Below are 18,687 nucleotides of genomic sequence, written 5' to 3' on the forward strand. Positions count from 1 at the left end.
TTCAAAAAGTTTTTAAAAAGACACATACACTATAGCATGAGACTGTGTTAAAGACTCACTTAAGTCATTAAGGAGGAAACCAGCAAGATAGGAGGGATCAATATACTTGTTAAATTAAAGAAAAATGCTGGAATAAGGTTGCAAAATTAGATACAAAACAGGATTCGACCTTTGGAGTAATTTTTTCTGCTGGACAGAAAATCATTTGTGACTTACCAGTTTCCTCCAAATTAACATCTAAGTTTACGGAATAATAAAAATTAAGCCAAATAATACCGTATTCCCTAGAATCTGTTGGGTTAGCTTGTTAGACGATGTCCTAATGTGACCAGCAGCAAATTTACGAGTCCCAGCAAGCTCAATTCTTGCCTCCTTGGAAGAAAGAATTTGGTCAAGGGGTAGAGTAGTTTTGAGGCAGAGGGAGAAACTAAGGCAAGTTTTAGAGCAGGAGTGAGAGTTTATCAAACATTTTAGAGCAGGAACGAAAGGAAGAAGTAAAGTACACTTGGAAGAAGGCCAAGCAGGCAACTTGAGAGATCCAAGTGCCCCATGCGGCGCTTGACTTGGGGTTGTATACGTTGGCGTGGTTCCGGGGTTTGCGTTTCTTCTCCCTTGATTCTTCCCTCGGAGTGGGCTGTTCACATGCATGGTGGCCTGCCAGCACTTGGTAGAGGCCACTTGCACAGTGTTACTGAAGTTACACACATGCTCACTGGAAGCATTTTTTCCTTACCAAGTGTTCCTCAAGGAAGGTCAGATACCAGTGAAACTCTTCCATTTTGCCTCTCAGTGAGCATGCCTGAACTCACTTGCCCAATTCCCGAGATCTTATCAGGAACCGGCTGATCACCAGCGTCAGGTGTTTTCTATCTATTGGGAGGCTGTCTTTTCCTGGTGCCAGCTGTGACCAACAATTATTTAAAAGAGACAGTTTAACAGCTACCTGACCATCACGTGATGGTCACCTGACATTTGATGGGGCTCTCCAGTCTGCTAATGTCTGTCTAGCTACCTACTCTAACACTGGTAGGTAGACTTTGAAAATGTGCCCAGTAGTCTTCCTGTCTTATTTCTAAGTTTTAAATACTTTTTCTTAATTCTTTCTTTTTAATTTAAAATTTTAATTTAAAATATCTTCTCCTCCTCCTCCTCTCCCCCTCCTTCTTGTCTTCTCCCCCTTTTTCTTTGTCCTTTTCTTCCTCCTTCTGCTCCTCCTCCTCCTTCTTCTTCATCTCCGTCTCCTTCTCCTTCATCTTTTAATCCTTTCTGAAACTGACAAGAGTCCTGTTCTCTTCTCTGAGATACAAAGATGAGAAAGCATCTCCAGCACTCTAATACCTCTTGCTCAGTCCAGCTATCTTCATTGGGATGACAGCTGTACCTCCCAGCCCAATCTGGCTTGAGAGGTGAGGACAGTCTACCACCTGCCTGAGTCTGGAGTACTGCCTCAGGATTTAGGCGACTCCAGTCTTGTGATGGAGATGCTCTGACTGCTTGGTAAGGATAGTTTTTGCTGTTAGTTGACAGCCTGCCCTGTGGAAGGGGAAGCAGGCACGTCATTTGTTGCCACAACCAGTAAGTGGCATTCTTGAGAGTCACATAAGTTTATCTAGGTCTTTACCATGTTTTTGTCTCTACATTTGTAAGGCATTTCACAACACACATATCCAAAATTCTGCTCGTCATTCACTCTTCCTTTGCCCTTTACCGTTTCCACTTCCCTCTTCAGAGTCAGTCCTTTGTTCTTTTAAAAAATAGGTAATAGCTGCTATTCCATTTTGTTTGAACATAATTACATGACAGAGAGCTTCCAAAATAGTTCTTGTGAAAGACGGGAAAAGTGACAGTGGCTCATGATTTTTCTGTTTCCAGCCAGGAATCTTGTTAATTACACTGTGCTTTGTTACTTTCTGAATAAACAACTGAACAGCACGAACCAAACATGATGTTACAGTTGTGTGAGTTTACGTATTGCTTTTACAGTTTATAAATATTTCTGTAGCCAACTTTGCTACAGCTGAAACCCTGAAATCTCTCTGAAATCAAGTGAAGGAGCACCTTGGTATAATGCATATTTTGAATTAAAAACCTTTAGGAATCAATGGGCCTTAGAAGGGACTTTTCTCCTATCTTCATAAAGGTCAGATGGACCCATCAAGAACAATTGCTTTTCCTTTCCTTCGCTGCTATCTTATTATCTATTAACATTTCAGGAAAGGAAATAATGGAACCAGACCTGGCCCAACCATTTTACAAAATAATTCTTGCCTCTCAGGTTCATTCAACTTCAAAAGATAATTATTTAGGCCAGGTGTGGTGGCTCACGCCTGTAATCCCAGCACTTTGGGAGGCTGAGGCAGAGGATCACCTGAGTCGGGAGTTTGAGAACAACCTGACCAACTTGGAGAAACCCCATCTCTACTAAAAATACAAAATTAGCCAGGCTTTGTGATGCATGCCTGTAATCACAGATACTTGAGAGGCTGAGGCAGGAGAATCACTTGAACCTGGGAGGTGGAGGTTGTGGTGAGCCGAGATCACGCCATTGTACTGTAGCCTGGGCAACAAGAACTAAACTCTGTCTAAAAAAAAAAAAAAAAAAAAAAAAAAAAAAAAAAAAAAACATTTACAAGTCAATCTCTGTTCCCCATTTCATTAATTCTCCCAAGTACCCATTCTTTTTCCATTGGTAATCATTTACTGTATCTCCACAGTAATATATATTCCCTATCATCCCCCTCTCATCTGAAAGGAGATTATATAAGTGTTTGGGCCTCATCGGGAAATTGGGTAATCACTCTGTGATTCTTCCCATGCACACGGTTAAATAAATGTGTACATTTTTCTCTTATTAGTCTGCCTTATTGTGAGGCAATAGGAGTTTGCTGGTTTTTTCATTGAAAGGGTTTACTGATTTTTTTTCACCGCACCCTTCTAGGACAAGGGGAAAACGTCCCCACGGACCCCTCAGTTTTGGCATTGTTGGCAGAATCATCAAAGACATTGTGTTTTTCTGGAGATGACAGTGAGGGGAATCCAGGACCCAACAAAGTTGGCAAAGGAATGGTAAGAATTTCTTATTGGTCAGCCTCCCAGTTTCTTTCTTTCCATGAACTCTGGTTGAATGAATGGTAAAAGTAAAAAAAAATCACTGTTTCTCTTTTCCTTTCTAACTTTTAGATTCGTGACAGAATAGGTTTTATATGGGACTAGTTGGATTGTAGCAACTCTGTTGTATTTAATTTGTGGTATGAATATTTATACTGGTTTGTTACTGGAAAGGGGTCCCAATCCAGACCCCAAAAGTGGGTTCTTGGATCTTGCGCAAGAAAGAATCTGGGGTGAGTCCATAGAGTAAAATGAAAGCAAGTTTATTAAGAAAGTAAAGGAATAAAAGAATGGCTACTCCATAGGCACAGCAGCCGATTTTTATGCTTATTTCTTGACTATATGCTAAACAAGATATGGATTATTCATGAGTTTTCTGGTAAAGAGTGGGCCTTTCCTAGAACTGAGGTTTCCTCCCCTTTTTAGAACATTTAGGGTAACTTCCTGACATTGCCATGGCATTTATAAACTGTCACAGTGCTGTTGGGAGTGTCTCTTAGCATGCTAATGTATTATAATTACTGTGTAATGAGCAGTGAGAACCACCAGAAGTCACTCTCATTGCCATCTTGGTTTTGGTGGGTTTGGCTGGCTTCTCTACTGCAGCTTGTTTTATCAGTAAGGTCTTTATGACCTGTATCTTTTACCAACCTCCCATCTCATCCCGTAATTAAGAATGCCTTAACCTCCTGGGAATGCAGCCCAGTAGGACTCAGCCTTATTTTACCCAGTCCTTACTCAAGATGGAGGCACTCTGGTTTACATGCCTCTGACTGTTTGAACTCTTTTTCTCTCAGAAATAGCCTTGTTTTGGGTTTCAATTTCCTTTGTCTTTGTCTTTCCGTGTTATTCTTTTATAAAGAGGGATACCACAGGGTAGAACATGGGCCTAGAACCCCTATAAGCCCACTGCTCAAGCTCACCTTTCAGACTGGTTAGTTTTTTGCTGTTCCAAGAGAAGAATCAAATAGACACAATAAAAAATAATAAGGGGGATAGCACCACTGACCCCACAGAAAAACAAACTACTGTCAGAGAATACTATAAACACTTCTACACAAATAAACTAGAAACTCTAGAAGAAACAGATAAATTCCTGGACACATACACCCTTCCAAGACTAAACCAGGGAGAAGTTGAATTCCTGAATAGACCAATAACAAGTTCTGAAATTGAGGAAGTAATTTAGCCTACCAACCAACAAAAGCCCAGGACCAGATGGATTCACAGCCCAATTCTGCCAGAGTTACAAAGAGGAGCTGGTATCATTCCTTCTGAAATGATTCCAAACAATAAAAAAGGAGAGACTCCTCCCTAACTCATTTTATGAGGCCAGTATCATCCTTATACCAAAACCTGGCAGAGACACAACAAAAAAAGGAAATTTCAGGTCAATATCCCTGATGGCTATCAGTATGAAAATCCTCAATAAAATACTGGCAAACCGAATCCAGTAGCACATGGTGAAACCCCATCTTTACAAAAAGAAAAAAAAATTAACCTGGCATTGTGGTGTGGCATGTAGTCCCAGCTATGTCGGGGGCTGAGGCAGAAGGATTGCTTGAGTCCTGGTGTGGAGGCTACAGTGAGCCCAGATTACATCGCTGCACTGCAGCCTGGGTGACAAAGTGACACCTTGTCTCAAAAAAAAAAAAAAAAGAAAAAAAGAAAAGAAAAAAGAACAAATCTTTTCAACACTCTCTTACGAGGAGGACCTGTTTTTACTACATCCTGTAATACCCCAATTTTACCAGGGAAAAGGGAAGGACAGTTTAATTCAGATGGAAATTAAATCTGTCCTTTTGTGCAGGACCTAAGAGCCATAACTTTGTAATTTCTTGCCACCCTGCTGTGCCTAATCCTGCTGCTATGCTGACCTCAGTTCCCACTGATGCCGTCTGGTTTACGGAAGTTGACCTTTGCCCAGCCTTCTTTTCAATTTTGTTGCACTCTGACTCAAAATTTCTCTTTGCCTTTAACTTCAGAGGGAAACAGTTAACATGGACTTAAATACCTCAGGGATTCTGTGAGTCTCCTTCAATCTTCTCTCAAATCCTCAAAGCTGATTTAGACTCCATAACCTTTACCCAAGGTTCCATTATTGTCCATATGACAGTCTTTTGCTCTGTAACCTGACCAAGCAGGCTCCCCTTGTAGAGTCCCTCATTCTCTTAAAGGCTTTAGCTGAATGAAGCCACAAAGCCTCCAAGTCTAAACGTCAATAGATGCAGACAACTGTTATTTACTTAGAACGTGAGATACTTCAAGGCACTCAGAAAGCTCACTCCAAAAATGCCTTTGAGTTCTATTTTATCTACTCTGTTCCCAAAACTAAGAAACACTTATTAATTTCTAGCAGCAGCTGGCTGTTGCTGCCAATGAATTCCTAATTTTGCTGCTCTCACTAAATTATTATATGCCCTCCTCCCAGACACCGTTCTGGAAATTAGCATTATTCACACCCCCTGATCTCAGCTTACCTAATTTACATTGCCATGAAAATAATGGGATTCCTGCTGGCATAGGACAGCCCCCTTCCTCCCAGATTCATCCTATGGCATATTTTTCATGCCAGCTGGACCCTGTGGCAGCAGGTGTGCCACCAGGGCTATGTGCAGTAGCAGCAGCTGCTACTTTAATTGATAAAGTCAGCACTCTTACATTAGGTTTCCCTATTCACTCTTACATTCCCCATACTATGTCTGCTCTCTTACAAGTTCATAAAACACAGCACCCTCTATGTGATGACAGGCCACCTATAAGCAAGCCCTGTTGACCAATCCCTCTATTATTTTACATCATTGCAACACTGTAAATACAGCTACCGTCCTGCTTCTCCCTGATGATGGAGACCCTCACTCCATGTCACATGATTGCCTTGCAACTGCTGGTATGGTTTGAAAGTCACAAGAGGATCCCTCAGACATTCCTTTAGACAGCCAAGATTTACTTCTTTTCTGTGATAGCTCTTGTAAATGAGACTTCAAAGGGAATATAACTGGCTACGTTATAGTTTCCTCACAAGAAACTCTCTGTGGTAGACAGATCATCTGCCTACCATAAAGTCAGCTCAAGCTGCTGAACTTGTGGCCCTTGCTAGAGCTTACATATTAGCCAAAAACAAACAAACAAACAAACAAACAAAAAAACAAAAAACAAAACAAAACAAAAAAAAACCCACAAAAAAACCATCCCCCCAAAACTACCACTATTTATACAGACTCCAAATATGCCTTTGGAGACCGTCATACACTTAACACAATTTGGAAATCCTGTAGTTTCTTAATATCTGGCACTTCGATTGCCAATGGGCCTGTCATTGCTGCCCTATTTCAAGCTATCCACCTTCCCACTAAGATTGCTTTTGTTCATTACCCAGCTTATAACAAGGATATGGATACTGTATCCTAAGGAAATGATGGAGCAGACAGGGCTGCTAAATCTGTGCCCAAAATGGCCCTCGTTATCCTTTTTATACTCAGTTTATTAACTTACCCTTATCCCTGTCTAACATTATTGATTTCATCAGATGAGTTAATGCTGGGCCAAGTGGATTCCCCATAGACCTTTTCCTTTTAACTCTTTGGTTTGTACTTTTCTCCCATCAGATGAGATGTACATACAAAGTGGGAACAGTTAATAAATTAAATGATAGTTGGCACTGCCCTGGGAACTACAAAATTTATGACCAAATTATTTCGTAGTGAAGTATTTATAAATGTCACTAAATCCTAGTGGAAACCAATATTCCTCAGGAAGCCCCCGAAAGCCCATGTTGCCCGTTACAGTACTCCAAATAGACTTCATGGATTTACCCACAGCTTTAGGCTTTTCTCACTGCTTCGTTATTTTCTGCATGTTCAGTGGGTGAACTGAATGTTATCCAACTAGGTGTGCTGATGCTACGGCTGTGGTAAATAAATTAGAACCAGATTATTCCTCATGTTGGTATTCCCTTATGGATTGAGTCGGACCCGTGGACTCATTTCACAGCGGAAATAAACCACTTGGTTGCAGAGGCTCTAGGGTGCTCATTAAAATTTTAAACCCCATATCATCCCCAATCCTCAGGGCAATTGGAACCTAAAAATTTAGACATAAAAAGGACTTTGGGAAAATTTGATCAAGACACTGGACTAAATGGCCAGAAGCATTATCTCTGGCTCTTACAAAAATCTGGAACACTTCAAATAGGAGACATGGATTAGCCCTTTTAAAAATAGTGTTCAGTCATCCCGTACCTACCGACACCTCCAAAACTTCTCTTCATGGACTTAAGCACCATGGGGATTAAAAAAAATTTTTTTTTTACTTTAAGTTCTGGGATATATGTGCAGAATGTACAGGCTTGTTAGGCTCATTATATAGGTATACCTGTGCCATGGTGGCTTGCTGCACCTATCAACCTGTCATCTAGGTTTTAAGCCCCATGTGCATCAGGTATTTGTCCTAACGCTCTCCCTTCCCTTGTCCCCCACCCACCAACAGACCCGGTGTGCATTGTTCCCCTCCCTGTGTCCATGGGATCTCATTGTTCAACTTCCATTTATGAGTGAGACTATGTGGTATTTCATTTTCTGTTCCTGTGTTAGTTTGCCGAGAATTATGGCTTCCAGCTCCATCCGTGTCCCTGCAAAGGACATAGTCTCATTCCTTTTAATGGCTGCATAGTATTCCATGGTGTATATGTACCACATTTCCTTTATCCAGACTATCATCAGTGGGCGTTTGGGTTGGCTCCAGTCTTTGCTATTGTAAATAATGCTGCAGTAAACATATGTGTGCATGTGTTTTCACAGCAGAATGAGTTATATTTTTTGGGGTGTATGCTGGGTCAAATGGTATTTCTGGTTCTATATCCTTTAGGAATCACTACACTGTCCTCCACAATGGTTGAACTAATTTACATTCCCACCAACAGTCTAAAAGCATTTCTTTCTTTCTTTCTTTTTTTTTAGTGGTATAATGTTTTTAATCCTTGCTCAGAATGTTGATTAAAGAGAAAAATGACTTAGATTTGTGACATTTGGTAATATGATTATATTGACCTTAAAATTTTTAATTTTTGACCAGATAATATATGCACATTTTAAAACTCAAAATGATAGAAAAATGAAGTCTGGCTCCTAATCTCCTCCCATTACCCACCCCCACAGGTAACTACTTTTATTAGTTCCTTTTATATCGTTTCATGCTTTTTTTCCCTCTCTACTAAAAATACAAAAATTAGCTGGGCATGGTGGCATGCGCCTGTAGTCCCAGCTACTCGGGAGGCTGAGGCAGGAGAATTGCCTGAACCCAGGAGGCAGAGGTTGCGGTGTAAAAGCATTTCTATTTCTCCACAGCCTCACCAGCATCTATTCTTTCCTGACTTTTTAATAATCGCCATTCTGACTGGCATGAGATGGCATCTCATTGTGGTTTTGATTTGCATTTCTCTGGTGATCAGTGATGGTGAGCTTTTTTTCAGGTTTGTTGGCTGTATAAATGTCTTTTGAGAAGTGTCTGTTTATATCCTTTGTCTACTTTTTGATGGCGTTGTTTGTTTTTCTCCTGTAAATTTGTTTAAGTTTCTTGTAGATTCTGGATATTAGTCTTTTTTCAGATGGGTAGATAGCAAAAATTTTCTCCCATTCTGTAGGTTGCCTGTTCACTCTGATGATAGTTTCTTTTGCTGTGCAGAAGCTCTTTAGTTTAATTAGATCCCATTTGTCAATTTTGGCTTTGGTTGCAATTGCTTTTGGCATTTTTGTCATAAAATCTTTGCCCATGCCTATGTTTAATTGTATTGCCTAGGTTTTCTTCTAGGGTTTTTATGGTTTTGGGTTTTACATTTAAGTCTTTAATTCATCTTGAGTTAATTTTTTATGGTATAAGGAAGGTGTCCAGTTTCAGTTTTCTGCGTATGGCTAGCCAGTTTTCCCAGAACCATTTATTAAATAGGGAATCCTTTCCTCATTCCCTGTTTCAGGTTTGTTGAAGATCAGTTGGTTGTAGATGTGTGGTGTTGTTTATGAGGTCTCTGATCTGTTCCATTGGTCTATATGTTTGTTTTGCTGTCAGTATTATGCTAGTTTGGTTACTGTAGTCTTGTAGTATAAAGTCAAGTAGTGTGATGCCTCCAGCTTTGTTCTTTTGGCTTAAGATTGTCTTGGCTGTACAGGCTCTTTTTGGGTTCCATATGAAACTTAGTTTTTTTCTAATTATGTGAAGAATGTCAGTAGTAGTTTGTTGGGAATAGCATTGAATCTATAAATTACTTTGGGCAGTATGGCCATTTTCACAATATTGATTCTTCCTATCCATGAAAGTAGAATGTTTTTCCATTTGTGTGTTCTCTCTTATTTCCTTGGGTGGTGGTTTGTAGTTCTCCTTGAAGAGGTCCATCATATTCCTTGTTAGCTGTATTTCTAGGTGTTTAATTCTCTTTGTAGCAAATATGAATGGGAGTTCATTCATGATTTGGCTCTCTGCTTGTCTATTGTTGGCATATAGAAATGCTTGTGATTTTTGCACATTGATTTTGTATTCTGAAACTTCACTGAAGTTGCTTATCAGCTTAAGAAGTTTTCGGGTTGAGATGGTGGAGTTTTCTAAACATAGAATCATGTCATCTGCAAACAGAGACAATTTGACTTCCTCTCTTTTTACTTGAATACCCTTTATTTCTTTCTCTTGTCTGATTTCCCTGGCCAGAACTTCTAATACTATTTTGAATAAAAGTGGTGAGAGAGGGCATCCTTGTCTTGTGCTGGTTCTTGAAGGGAACGCTTCCAACTTTTGCCCATTCAATATGATGTTGGCTATGGGTTTGTCATAGATAGCTCTTATTATTTTGAGGTATGTTCTATCAATACCTAGTTTATTAAGAGTTCCTAAAGGTAAATAGATGGGACTTAACTAAACCAAAAAGCTTCTGCACAGCAAAACAAATAATCAGCAGAGTAAACAGACAACCCATAGATGGGAGAGAGTATTCACAAACTATGCATCCAACAAAGAACTAATATCCAGAATCTGCAAGGAACTCAAACAAATCAGGGGGAAAAAAACCCCAAATAATCCCATCAAAAAGTGGGCTCAGGCCATGAATAGACAATTCTTAAAAGAAGATATACTATTTTGGTTACTGTAGCCTTGTAGTATAAATGACCAACAAACATATAAAAATGCCCAACGTCATGAATAATCAGAGAAATGCAAAGAAAAACCACAATGTGATACTATAGTCTTGTAAGAATGGCCATAACTAAAAAAAAAAAAAAAAAAAAAAAAAAAAAAAAAAAAAAAAAAAAAGGTGTGAATGTGGTGAAAAGGGAACACTTCTCTACTGCCGGTGGGAATGTAAAGTAGTATAACCACTGTGGAAAACAATGTGGAGATTCCTTAAAGAGCTAAAAGTAGAACTACCATTTGATCCAGGATTCCAATACTGAGTGTCTACCTAGAGGAAAAGAGTCATTATATGAAAGAGACACTTGCACACACATGTTAATTCACAATTGCAAAAATATGGAACCAGCCTAAATGCCCATCAACTAATGAGTGGATGAAGAAAATGTGGCATATATATATGTATAATGGAATTCTACTCAGCCATAAAAAGAAATGAAATAATGGCATTCGCAGCAACCTGGCTGGAGTTAGAGACCATTATTCTAAGTGAAGTAACTCAGGAATGGAAAATCAAACATTGTATGTTCCCGCTGATACGTGGGAGCTAAGCTGTGAGGACGAAAAGGCCTAAGAGTAATATAATGGACTCTGGAGACTCTGGGGGAAGGGTGGGAGGGAGGCAAGAGATAAAAGACTACACAATGGGTATAGTGTACACTGCTCTGGTGACAGGTGCATCAGAGTCTCACTACTAAAGAACTTAACCATGTAACGAAACACCACCTGTTCCCCCAAACTATTGAAATAATAATTAAAAAAAGAAATTGAGTTAGTGTTACTTACTAGTAGAGGCCTGTTAACATCCCAACTTTCTGTGTGCTAAGTACTGGATCTAATTAGCATCCTGAGATCTGACCAATCATAACCTCCTAGCAGATTCCTCTTTTCTGGGTAAGAGTCACGGTGAGGGGCATTGGGATTATTCACCTGTATTTTTTCTCCTGTTATCCCATGTATTTAACATACTTATGGTTAGCTTCTTGGGAGAATAATAATTAAAATTTATTGATCACTTACAATGTGCCAGGCTCTATACTAAACAATTTACATGTACACATTAGATTGATTCTCAAACTCATCCTTTGAATTAGGCATTATTATTAACTTTCTGTTTTAGAGAGGAGAATGGAGCCAAGAGAAAATTTCATAACTTGTCCTTGTGTCCAGTTGGGATTCAAACTCAGGCAGCTTGGATTAAAGCCTGCATTCTCCCATTATTTTGATGGCAAAGATGGTAAAGCAGCTGACGCTGTGAAAAAAACATTACATATACATTCACTTGAGACAAAACAGTTGATAATACCTGTTCTTTGATGTTTCGAGAGAAGCTTACTTAACGTGTTAACGCAGAACTGAAATCAGTTAATTTGAACACAGGGCAATAAGAGTTTACCTCTGCTGCTTGTTCCTCCTTGCTGATTTTACTTTTGGATACAGCATCTAACTTTGGTCACTGCACAGTTTTACAGTCACCTGCAGATGGCAGTATAGCCCAATTTAATACAATACCAGTAATAGAAAATACCCTCTATTGAACAATTCTGTTTTCCTCCCATTTTCATGTCTCCACATAAGAGTAGTGTCTCAAAATTGCATATTCTGCTCCCTGATCCCACAGAGAAGTTAACTTTTAAGAATATATTTTTTTTACCCCCCTAATGACAACCACACGATCCTTTCTGGGGAGGGTGGGTGTGGGTGGAATCTGGATTGCTTCCTCTGCAGTTGCCTCAGAGCCTGAGCTTCTACTGGTTACATTTTCACTTTTAGCACCTACGTCAGAAGCTTATTTAGGGAAGGTGATGGATATATTAATCAACTTGAGTTAATCTTTCTATAAGCTATACATATATTAAAACATCACACTGTACTCCATAGATATATACATTATGATTTGTTGATTTAAAAAAGCTTATTGGTGAAACACATACAACTATTGAGGGAAATAAAATATTTCATTTTTCAAATAATTGAATCTAAAGCACTAATATATATTCTTCAGTAAATCCACAGGGATTTACTGAAGCCTCCTTGTTCTCCCTTCGGGTCTACAGATGAAGCTAAAAAATCTGACTTGTCTCCCTTCCTCTGGTTGCAGGAATCCTGGCATCTTGATGCTGCATTCGTGTTGGTGCTATCTATGAGCCATATCATGGTGTCACATTCCTACAGCCTGACTCGCCTGTTCTGTTTATTCTGTTTCTTTCTTTGAAGGACCTCAAGATATTTCCAGCATCTTGTCATTTATAACTGCTGCTATAGCCCCCAAGAAGGTTTTCATGCCAGAAAATCCTAAGAATATTCTGCCTTGGCCAAGCCATTTTCCTTCTAAGCAAGTACTCCTTAGAAAGATAAATCTGCAAAGGAGTCAAGAAAAGCAAAGTAGCAAGGTTTTTTGGTTTGTGGTTAACAGATTCCTTTTAACACTGGTTTCCTCCCTACTATCTTTTTCTTTCTTTCTTTTCTTTTCTTTTTTTTTTTTTTTGAGATGGAGTTTTGCTCTTGTTACCCAGGCTGGAGTGTAATGGCACAACCTCCCTACTTTCTTTCCTTGACTGAGATCTGGCTGTGTCTTGTAGATGCTCATATTTTTTATAGCCTCTTGAGGGAAGACTGCTCCTGATCCCACATTTCACACTCAAACCAAGGATTTTTTTTTAATCTATGACGGCTTCTCCCTTCCTCATTTTCAGACTTCCCTGGTACACACGGATGCCTTCAGTACTTGCTCCATCATCTGCTGTATTCTAAGCCCTCACACCATCATCATCTAGTGTCCCTACTTCTATTTGTTTTTCCAGAGATTTTCAACTACCTCTCTCTGGGAGGGCCCAAGTCATGTTCTTATTTTTTTGTTTTACACTTTTACAACCTACTTCTTAGTAGTCAGTTATCAAATAGTTATTGGATTAGATTGATTGAACTGATTATTAATTTGCATGGGGTTCCTAAAGTAGAGATATCTGGTAAACTATGATACTAGTAATCCTCACACACATCTTGGGTGTATACTGTAGCTTAAAGGGAGTAAATTTCCAGATACTGTTTTCTAAAATTTGTTTGCCTGAGAACCAGCCTGTAACCAAGGAATCCTGCTGACATGCCTTTCCCTTTACCCTTTTCCAATTATCCTTCTCCTACTTGAAAAAGAAAAACAAGTTTCTCACCCATGCAGAAGGGTGTAGATGTATTATGCTGATGCACAAAAATCTCTAAGACATCAGAGGGATATTTGAAATATGGTTCCAGTGTTAAGCAAGTGAATGGCTTTAACGACTCAATAACCAACAATTTTCCAAATCAAGTGGTGTAACTTTTTGTCAACCGATAGACTTTTACTTTTTGATAATAGATAACATTGTGATGTTTCAAACATATATTTTATAAGGGGTTCAAAGAATTGAGTGACATTGTTGAAAAAGTTTATCCATTTTCATTAACTGATTTATTTGAAATGACGTTGTCAATTCTGACAATTAAAAACAGGAAATAAAAGTAGCTTTGATGCTGAACCCTGTGTAATTAAGTGACATTCATTCTTAGCTTCATGAACTAATTGGAGAAAGTCTCATCTATGAGATACATTTCCAATGTTATGTTTGATATTTGTCAAGATTTATAAGTTGCATGTAATATTTTGATCAAAAATGAATAAATAAAAATTGCATCAGAAGTAAATTTTTAGCATTCGGAAACTTATGGCAACAGAAAAAATTTAAACAATATACATATGTTCATTGCAAAAGAATATGATAAGATAATCAATAAAATACTTTCAAGTACAAGTATATATTAGGATACAATTTTGTGGGAAGATAGAATATAAATACAAGTTCAAGGAGAAAAAGGAATTTTGTGAAATTTTTAGCTTTAAAAATACTTCGTCTTTAAAAATGTTTGATGGTGGGTGTCAAATTGCTGTGGCATTTAGATTCCACTGGATACATTTAAAAGAGTGAAGTAGCAGTTTTATTTAAAATGTCAGTATTATAATGTGCGAGAAGTTATATCACTTGCAACTACTTAAGCTTAAATAATTTCCTTAAAAATCTTAAATGTCAATTATAAAATGTATGACAGGATATGCAATTTTCCCACATCCTTTTAGGGTGCTTGTGAGTAAATGTTTAGGAATCACTGGGCTGGCCACAGAGTGTCTCCTTTGACTCCAGGCCTAAATGCCTCCCTTCTGCTCTTGCTCAATATTGAATGCTATTAGAAGTTACCACTCTAATAGGATGACAGTTTAAATCTGCAAATATTAGAGGAGGAAGAGCAAAAGTGAGAATTTCCCCATTGCCTCTACCCACTGAAAACACGTCTTCATACTGGTTCTGAGATTTGAGCATTCAGAACAGTACTCCTAGGGATTAAGTGAGGTATCAGATGTCAGTAGAAACAGTGAGGGACTTTGTACAGTAATCAGAGACCAGCAAATGACACTATGACTCTAAGGTATAAATCAATGAACGTGTGAATAACAAAGTCGGACATGTTTAAATAATTTTGGTTGAATACATTCCTTTTTGGGGGATATCTTAGGAAAATTATTTTAATTTGAATGGGAGATAGGTTTAGATATGCTTAGTGACTATTATGATCTATTATGACTATACATGCATTATAATGTGTACATTATACTATGTTCTGTATTGGGTTGTGGCATGCCTAATCCATGTTCACAATGAACATTTGCCATGAAACGACTATAAAATTCAACAAGTGTTACATTATTATTTTCTATTTTTGTGTGTGTGTGTGTGTGTGTGTGTGTGCTTCTGTGCCTAAGAATGTGGGGTGTTTCTCAAAGTTGTCTTGTGTATTCTTGATTATTTTGGGTGATTAATTTGTTAAATTTTCTAATATTTTATATTGGATGTTTTAAAATTGGGTTACTGTCCAAGTGGCTGATTACGGTTTGGTTAATAAGCAATAAATGAATACTTAATGCTGCTTGGCATTTATAAAGTCAAAGATTATAGTGTGTCCTCTGGATCTTGGCTTTCTCTGTTGTGCTGTGGATTTAGAACTCGAAGGAATCAGCAGTGAAATTCCTTCTGACTAAAGATGGACATTGCTTATGAACAGATGAACTATATTAGTAGTGGAAGAAGGGGAGATAATCACAGATGCTGCAGAGGCTAAAAATATAATGAGGATGTCATGAATAATTTCATGGTAATGAATTTGAAAATAGATGAAATATGCAAACTTTCAGAAAATGTAAATTAATAAAACCAACTCAAGAATAGAAAAGCTCAGTGTTGCTACGACAAATAAATGGAATCTGTAATCAAACACCTTTCCATAAAAAGCAAGCAAACAAACAAACAGCTAACAGCAGGAAGTTTTTCACATATCAATAATTTCAAGAATAAATAATTCCAAACATAAACAACTCATTTTGGCAGCATAAAAGAGGAAATACTACTCTACTTACTTCATAAAAACAGCATGACTTGACACTAAAACCTTTTTTTTTTTTACTGGTATGTAATAGTCATACAGTTTTTGGAGTACATGTAAGGTTTTGATATGTGCATGCAACGTGTAATGGTCAAATCAGGGTAATTGATATATCCATCACTTTAAGCATTTATCTCTTTTCTGTGTTGGGAACATTCCAATTCTTCTCTCCTAGCTATTTTGAACTGTGCAATATATTATAGTCACTGTGCTGTACTCCCAAACAGTGCCTCTTGTTCCTTTTAACTGTATTTTTGTACCCATTCGCCAACCTCTCCTCATCCTTCCTTCCTAGCTTCTGGTAACCAGCAATCAACTGTCTACCTTCATGAGGTCAACTTTTTTATCTCCCACATACAAGTGAGAACATGAAGTATTTGTCTTTCTGTGCCTGACTTTTTCACTGACTATAATGACCTCCAGTTACTGTTATTTTACTGCAAATGACAAGGTTTCATTCTTTTTTAAATGACTGAATGATATTCTATTGTCTATATGTACCACATTTTCTTTATCCATTTGTCTGTTGGTGGACACTTAGCTTGATTCTATATCTTGGCTATTATGAACAGTGCTACAATAAACATGGGAATAGAGCTGTCTCCTTGATATTACTGATTTCCTTTCCTTTGGACATGTACCCTGTAGTGGGATTGCTGCTTCACACAGTAGTTCCATTTTTAGTTTTCTGAGGAATTGCCATACTGTTTTCCATAGTGGCTATGCTAATTTCCATTCCCAGCAATAGTATGTTCCCCTTTCTCTGCATCCTCACTAGCATTTTTTTTTTTTTTTTGTCTTTTTGTTAAAACCCACTTTAACTGGGGTGAGATGACATCTCGCTGTGGTTTTAGTTTGCATTTCCCTGATGATTAGTTATGTTGAACATTTTTTTCAAATACCTGTTAGCTATTTGTATGTCTTCTTTTGAGAAATGTTAATTCAGATCTTTTGCCCATTTTTAAATTGGGTTATTTGTTTTTTTGCTATTGAGTTCTTTAATTTATCCATTGTCAAATGGATAGTTTGCAAATATTTTCTCCTATTCTGTAGGTTGTGTCTTCACTTTGTTAATTGTTTCTTTTGCAGTACAGACACTTTTTTTTAGCTTGATGCAATCCCATTTGTCTAGTTTTGCTTTTGTTGTCTATGCTTTTGAGCTGTTACTCAGAAAGTCTTTGTCCAGACAAATGTCCTGAAGCATTTCCCCAATGTTGTTTTCTTTTTTTTTCTAGTATTTTCAGTTTTAGACCTTAAACTGAAGTCTGTATTTTGATTTGATTTTTTGTGTGCTTGGTGAATAATAGGTATCTAGCTTCATTTTTCTGCATATAGTTATCCAGTTTTCCCAGCACTACTTATTGAAGGAACTGTCCTTTCCTTAAAGAATATTCTTGGCACTTATGTTGAAAACAAATTGGCTGTAAAAGCAGATACTAATTTCTGGGTTCTCTATTTTGTTCCATAGGTCTATCTGTCTGTTTTTATGATAGTGCCAGGCTGTTTTGATTACTATGGCTTTGTAATATGTTTTGAAGTCAGGTAGTGATACACTCAGCTTTATTCTTTTTGCTCAGGAATGTTTAGTCTATTTGTGGTCTTTCGTGATTCATATAAATTTTAGAATTATTTTTCTATTTCTGTGAAGAATGTCATCAATATTTTGATAGAGACTAGATTGAATTTGTAGATTGCTTTGGGTAATATTGACATTTTAACCATATTGATTCATCCAACCAATGAACATGGGAAATCTTTTCATTTTTGTGTTCTTTTCAGTTTCTTTCATCACTTTTTAAATAGTTTTCATTGTAGAAATTTTGACTTCTTTGGTTAAATTTATTCCTAGGTATTTTATATTTTGTTTAGCTTTCTAAATAGGACTGTTTTCTTCATCTCTTTTTCAGATTTTCACTGTTGGCATACATAAACGTTATTAATTTTTAATGTTGATTTTGTATCTTGCAACTTTTCTAAATTTGTTTATTATTTTCAACAGACTTTGGTAGTCTTTAGGTTTTTCTAAATATACTATGTTACCTGTGAACAAAGCTAATTTGACTTCTTTCTTATCAATTTGGATTCCCTTTATTTCTTTCTTCTGCCTAATTGCTCTTGTTGAGACTTCCAGTACTGTGTTAAATACAAGTTGTGAAAGTCAGCATTCTTTTCTTGTTCTAGATTTTAGAGAAAAACCTTTTAATTGTTTTAAGTTCAGTACGATGTTAGCTGTCAGTTTGTTATATGTGACCTTTATTGTTTTGAGGTATGTTCCTTCTAGCACAGTTTATAGAGAGTTTTTATCATAAAGGGATGTTGAATTTTGTCAAAGGCATTTTCAGCATCTTTTGAAATTATCATATGGATTTTGTCTTAGATTCTGTTAATATGATTTATTACATTCATTGATTCATGTATGTTGAATCATTCTTATATTGCTGGTATGAATCCCATTTGATCATGGTGAATAATCTTTTTAATTTGTTGATGGATTTGGTTTGCTTGTGTTTATTTGAGGATTTTTGTCTATGTTTATCAGCGGTATTGGCCTGTAGTTTTCTTTTTTGATGTATCCTTGTCTGGTTTTGACATCAGGGTAATACTGGACTCATATAATAAGATTGGAAATAGTTTCTCCTCTTCCATTTTTTGGAATAATTTGAGTAGAATTGGCATTAGTTTTTCTTTAAACATTTAAACGTAAAATTCAGCAGCAAATCCATCTGGTCCAAGGCTTTTCTTTGATGGGAGACATGTTGCTGCTTCAATTTGTTATTGGTATGTTTAGGCTTTCTATTTCTTTTCAATTCAATTTGGGTAGATTGTATGTGTCTGGGAATTTATATATTTATTCCTAGCTTTCCATTTTGTTGGCATATAGTTGTTCATAGTAGTCTCTAATGGTAATTTGTATTTCTGTGGTATCAGCTGTTATGT

At 37.3% G+C, this 18,687-nt stretch overlaps 1 long non-coding RNA gene across 1 annotated transcript in view; it reads left to right on the forward strand.

Annotated features, from left to right (window-relative positions):
• Positions 1-18,687, forward strand: part of LOC141585001 (uncharacterized) — a 180,145-nt gene that overhangs the window by 132,827 nt on the left and 28,631 nt on the right. The window contains exon 3 of the long non-coding RNA XR_012518281.1: positions 2,939-3,066. This is a non-coding gene — a long non-coding RNA (uncharacterized LOC141585001). The remainder of the gene's footprint in view (positions 1-2,938; positions 3,067-18,687) is intronic.

This window comes from Saimiri boliviensis, chromosome 7, assembly GCF_048565385.1.
Source record: "Saimiri boliviensis isolate mSaiBol1 chromosome 7, mSaiBol1.pri, whole genome shotgun sequence".
In the NCBI taxonomy this organism is placed as follows: domain Eukaryota; kingdom Metazoa; phylum Chordata; class Mammalia; order Primates; family Cebidae; genus Saimiri; species Saimiri boliviensis.